At 35.5% G+C, this 6,630-nt stretch overlaps 1 pseudogene; it reads left to right on the top strand.

The window, feature by feature from the left end:
- Positions 1–548: 548 nt before the first annotated feature.
- Positions 549–5,867, top strand: LOC128017504 (uncharacterized; annotated as a pseudogene).
- Positions 5,868–6,630: the final 763 nt, after the last annotated feature.

Below are 6,630 nucleotides of genomic sequence, written 5' to 3'. Positions count from 1 at the left end.
TATACCAGAAACCTGGCTCAATGCTTTAAGACGTAGGACAAAAAGAAGTGTTAGAATTTAATGGGGTGAAAGATATAAATAATAATACAAAAACAACAACAAAAAAGACAGTTTAAGTGCATAATAAATACATACAAACATAGAAAAACTTAATATGGATATATCTGCACTGTTAGCTGTATCTTACAGCAACAGCAGTAGGCTACTTTAAAACCCATTTCTGAGATGTAGCCTACTCAGAAACGACCAAATTATTTTATATTAGATTACGTTTTACCGTGGCTGCTTCTAGGACACATTTTTCAACAAATGTACGTTTTGTGTGTTGATAGCACATCTGAACACTCTAAAGGCATTAGTGAGCCAAGACGTTATGGCTTGAAGGCAAAGGTTTTAAGGTTATTAGTGAAAACAGCCCAGGACTGCCATCTGCTGGTGGCTAAAGGACTCGACAGTGTTATTCTGACCACTAGATCGGTGCTCTTGGGACACCTGATTGCTATGATCAGGCACCAGCTTGTGTAACACAGAAATTGATGCCTGCAAACATGAGGTGAAGTGGTCAAGGAGACCGAGGTCTCAGTGGAGATGCAGGTACAGTCAGAATAACACTTTCAACTGGAAAAGAAAACTGGTTCAATTCTGCCTCAAATGCATGGAGAAGGAGGATGTTTGCTGTTGTTGTAAATGGAATCTATGTACAATACTATTCAACCTGAAAAGTTACTGAACGATATAATTTAACTAATTCAAATGAATAAATCTATGCCCATATAGGAATCATCAATAAGATATATTTATTATTTCGGACAGTATGTCTCCTTTAGATTTTGATAATGGGATATTGGCATATCTGAATTATGCACAAAAATAAATAAATAAAAAATCATTATTCTTTGTCCCATTGTTGTGTAAGCCAGTGATATTTTGACAAATATGATCATTAAAAAACCAGACAGGTACATGTAATTGATTAGTTCTGGTTGCTATATCCAGTAACCTATAGATATTAATTAATGTAATTTGAGGTGGACACCTATAATTAGACATGTGAGATAGCAATTAATTTACCAACTTTTAACTGTAAGACATTCCAGCAACGGATCGTAAATCAAACTCCCATGATTCCAATTTGTGCCATTTAGTTTACAAAATGCTAATATTGGCTATGACTTTGTTAAAACCTTTGTAAATGTTGCGAGAGTCATTACTCGCTGTTTGTTTTCTCAAGCTTGCCAGCATATTAGCATTTGATCAAATGTGTGTGAGATTTGATTAACCTGGAGCATAATGGAAAGTGTCACAGAGCAATGAATTATTACAACTTAGGATGGAATTTGATTTAATTTATTTCAGGTTGGCTAATTTATTTCAGTTTTTAATGAGCCAGAAGAGGTTTTTGTGATATCCCATAATTGGGAAAATGTTGTCTCCCAATTTTCAAAAGGGATGAATTAACACAAAGGCCCAGAGTTGTAAAATGTCTCACTATTTTCATGTATTTATTGAAAAATGTTTGCTGTTACTTATTTGATTGGCCTAATAAACATGTTCTATGGTTGTGTCAGATGACTAATAGGTTCTAGCACTTGCAGGTGACAAAGCTCAAGACAAACTACTGTGCAATGGCACATTCTTCAGTTTCATCCCACCCCTCTGTCTGATTGTGCTCAAGATAAATGTGTTTTAATACTGACAGGCACAGTTTGTGAGCTACTGCAAGGTCTTATTTCATTCCTCATTCTAAAAGTTTGGCCCCAGTTCAGCATTTGAGTTCAGTAAGCTCTTATCTTTTAATTCAATAGAGATGCTGAACATAAGTATCAATGAGAAGAAAAAAAAAAGATGGAGAAATTGACAGAGTAAACAAGAAATAGAGGGGATGAAAGGTTACATCTAATATTAACAAATGATTGTGGAAATCCTTGGGATGAAATACCTCTTTGAAGTGTTAAAATCCACTTTACTTTTTCATGAGATCGTAGATTAGGCAGTTGCCCTACAAAGCTCATAATGAGATCTATCCTCAGGCGTTTGGAACAATTCCCAAAACTGCGAGATTTCACAAAGAAATTAAAACATAAAGCATATCACCAGTTCTCATTTCCAGTCAATAAATCATCTAAAAGAGAAACTATATATATATATATATATATATATATATATATATATATATATATATATATATATATATATATATATATATATATATATATATATAATGTTTTTTTATTTTATTTTTTTCTTTGCGAGAAGTCGTAATAGCCTATTGAATAGTGAAGACTCTTTCCTGTGACTATGACCATTTCATATAGACCATTTAGTTATTTTTTTTTTTTTTTTGTGGGAAGAAATAATTAACAATTCTGCAATGCTCATTAAATGTTACTTCAAAATACAAAAAACACACACAATACTATACTATGCAGGTGTGTAAATACAGTATGTAATTTGTTTAATAATTCATTACATTTATATAGCGCTTTACTGGGTACACTGTTAAAAATTACCAGCATTTCACAATAATTAACAGTATTATTTTACAGTAACTTGTTGTAATTAAGTTTCCCTGTAATATCCCAATGAATACCTGTAAAAACTACAGTATCCTTGGATTTTACAGCATTTAACTCTTATTTTACAGTAAAATCTTGCTATCTAAAACCTACTGTTATATCACAACAAGGTCTGTAATATCACAACAACACAGTGTAAAAAATAAGTATTTCACAGCAGTAAACAGTATTATTACAGTGAAATATTGTATTGAAATGTGCCCTGGGAAGTCACATGACATAACCGATCTGTTTTGAATTGAAAGGGCTGTCGTCGTGTCCCTCTTATATTCCGGGCTGAATGGAGAAGGTGAGCAGCATGCATGTTTGCAGCACTTACACCCATGTTATTTTAATATAATTATAATATATACTTTCAAATAAACATTTATTGCATGACACAGTTCACATTTTGTTAGCAAGTGCCGGGAATTGTTGAAAGTTCTCTCACAGCATTTGCTAATAGAAGTAACTTAATGTTAGTTAGAGTTAGGCTATAATTTTTCATGTCACTATTTTATACTAGTTTATAAAACCATTGATGGGACAAACATTGCTATATGTGCACATTTCTGTAATTAGTCAAGGTTATCATACATTTGCAGGGCTAACCGTTAGCTGTTTAACTTTAATGACTTAGTGATTCAAACGGTCCATGATTTTTTTTCCAGCGGATATAGTTACAACCGTTCACATTTTGTTAGCAAGTGCCCGGCTTTTTTTTTTTTTTTTTTATTCTCTCACAGCATTTGCTAATAGTAGTAATGTTAGTAATGAGTAATAATAGTAATGTTTCGCTATAATTTTGCATGTCAATATAACCGTTAAGACAAATTTGGTATTTGTAAAGTTTATAAAACCAGTAATGGGACAAACTTTACTATTAATGTGTGCACATTTCTGTTATTAGTCAAGGTTATTGTAGATTAGCAGGGCTTACTGTTAGCTGTTTAACTTTAATAACTTATTGATTCAAACGGTCCATGAATTTATTTTTTTATTTATTTTTTCAGCAGGTATCCTAGTTACAACATGACTGAGCTAACTGGAGTAAGTTATTCTCACGTTGTGTTGGACAACGGGAGGGTTTTAACACTAGGGTTCCCACTTGTCCTGATATGAATGAATAATAATTGTAAAAGTTGTAAATGCAATTTACATTGAGTTAGCAATCTCAAAGTAATACAGAAGAAAAAAAAAAAAAAAACTATTTACACTATTAAAACACTATTTATAAATACACCTTTCATTTTTGACATCCGGCTAGAATTAAATTACAATAATAAATGATCATATTCTGCATTCAAACTGAAATTCTTATTGTTGGTTGCCTTTGTGTAATTTCTCCTTTTATTTCCTTTTCTTTCCTTTTCTTAGTTCTTTCCTTTAAGTAATCCTTACATTTGCTGTATGCTTCTGTCATAAGTGCCACAATGGTGACATGTTTTTCTAATTATCCCACCCACATTTTCAGGAGCCATCCAAAATCATTTGGTGACACTGGCAAGCACGGTGATACTGCTGGAGACGGATGTCACTCTCTTCTGCAACATGTAAAAATTAGAGTGGAGAAAAAAAATAGGAATAAAGCTCTTGCTCAATGCTGCAGAGAAAGAAGACCGCGCACTGGAATGGCAGGAGAGGCCAGAGGCAAGAGGTCCTGTTGACCAATACGGGTATGTGGCAATATGTATGTGGCAATATACATGTAAAGTCTGTCAATATTTTGCATTGTAAATGACCATGAATAACACTGAAACAGGACAAAACATACTTTTCTCTTGACTAGTTTATTGACACTTTGACATGGGCCCTTTTCACAGCAATCATGTTGTGATGTAATTACCTGTGATTATGGACTTGTTCCATTTAGGATTTATCTGAGCCAGGGCGCTGATATTGTGCATAGTGGCTCTCTGGCATGCATGGTTGTGATACACTAAATACATTGACCTTAAAGGGATATTCCACCTCCCCTTGAGTAAAACAATTGATTTTTACCTTTCTCCTGTTCATCCAGTCATTCCCTGAGTTTGGCGATACCACATATAGCTCCAGCCTAGCATAGATCATCGGATTGGATTAGACCATTAGCATCTCGCCCTCAAAGTGACTAAGATTTCAAGAATTTTTCCTATTTAAAAGTAGTTTCTTCCCAAGTTAGAACATGCAATAAAAGTAAGGGAAAATGAAATGTGGTGATTTTCTAGGTTGATCTGACATGGAACTATACTCTCATTCTGGTGTAATAATCAAGGAACATTGCTAACTTACCATGGGCGCAGTGATATCACGCAGCAAGAGACAACTTTTAAATAGGACAAATTCCGGAAATCTTAGTCAATTTGCAGGCGAGATGCTAATGGTCTAATCCTATCCAATGATCTATGCTATAGGTTGGAGCTATACATGGTATCGCCAGACTAAGGGAACTGCTGGATGAACAGGAGAAAGGTAAAAATCAAATGTTTGATGGAAAAATGAGGTTAGGTGGAAAATGAGCTTAATTCCCCAAATGGTAGAATATCCCTTTAATTAGTTTGATAAAATACACCTGTGTTTACAACACTATTACACTGTAACATAACTTCTGTGGGATGGGTCTATTTAGACAGTCACAACAGGGAATCAAACTGCTGACCATTCAGTCATGAGATGACTTGCTCCAACTTCTGAGTTATAACCATCCCCAATAGTATTGTTACTCTGTGATGCCCACTCCTAGGTGTGTCAGGTGGGGCCCAGCAGATTTGCCAGAGGGGGAGACCGAGGCAACATTGGAGAATATAAAGAGGGATCTGCTGAACATCTACTCAGGCATGCCATCTACTCTCTTTTTGGGTTATTTTGTTTAGAATTTAGTAATTTGTCAAGATCTGAACACTGTGTGTGTTGGGCGGCTACAAGACCAAATTGTTACTTGGGTACTAACAATACATTTGTATGTCTGTGTACACAGGGGAAGGAATGAGTGGGGCAGAGAGAGCAGAACCAATAATGGAAAAGACATGCATCATCCTGCGGAAATACCTTAACAAAGTGCCTGCTGCAGCGATGTCTGAGATCAAACAGGAATGGCCATTTCTCTTCTCTCAGAAATGCCTATTCTCGCACTTTAACCTCCTGATGGACGTTGATGTCCTTCAGAAGCTACAGGAGGAAATTAGTCGAAGAGGACAGACCATCCTGGATTACTGTGCAACACTGGACAACCCAAAGATCCGTGATGTTCTGGCCTGCTATGATCCAGACTCTGACAAGGCTGCCTGCATCCTGCTGCTCCTAGTGTTGTACTTCAAAGAGCCGAAAGAGAGTTTGATGCTTGAAGTTCATGTAAGATTTTTTTATTCAAATATTTAAAATGCAAAATGAGTGATTACATTATCAAGATTTACCTTGCATGATTTACTACCTCTGACCAATGAACAATATTTATCCTTTATCCTAAATCCATGCTATTGTGTGTTAACTATGTTACAGCCATGTGCCACTGCTGTGGACGTCAATACTGCAGAACTCCCCGGAACCCCGTGCTTGATCATTCAAGGTAATGTTACTTTGATCTAGTACCGATATTTCTAACTCATTATTTTGTTTTCATTCTAGAAATCTAAATGACCACAATAAATAATAATAATTACATTTGTATAGCCCTTTGTATCTTAAGCAGATCTTAAGTTGTATCTGTTCATTTCAGGTGACATGATGAAGCCCTCTGGATGGCTTATATCCATCGAAGGACATGTCGTGATGGGCCCACACCCTTTATTTTTACATGGAGTAGCTGCTTTCTTCAGCAGCTATTACGTATTCAACCTTGAGTATCCTACTGCTGGATCTTCGACACTGGAGTTCATTCAAAGGTATTTTATAAAGATCACATTTAATCTTGTAATTCACATTATAGTACAGGCTTACAACTCAATGATTGTCTTGAGGTCAAAAATGCTGACAAACGAGGTACATGAGGCTAGCCTGGTGAGACCATCCTGATCTCGCGAACTCATTCAATTTCGCTCTGCAGATCAATCTGGGTTTCTACACATGTTATGCTGACAAATACCTGCCGGTCCAA

This window comes from Carassius gibelio, chromosome A7, assembly GCF_023724105.1.
Source record: "Carassius gibelio isolate Cgi1373 ecotype wild population from Czech Republic chromosome A7, carGib1.2-hapl.c, whole genome shotgun sequence".
NCBI classification, from domain to species: domain Eukaryota; kingdom Metazoa; phylum Chordata; class Actinopteri; order Cypriniformes; family Cyprinidae; genus Carassius; species Carassius gibelio.
The sequence above is the reverse complement of the archived record's forward strand: the minus strand, read 5'-3'. Positions and strand labels throughout refer to the sequence as shown.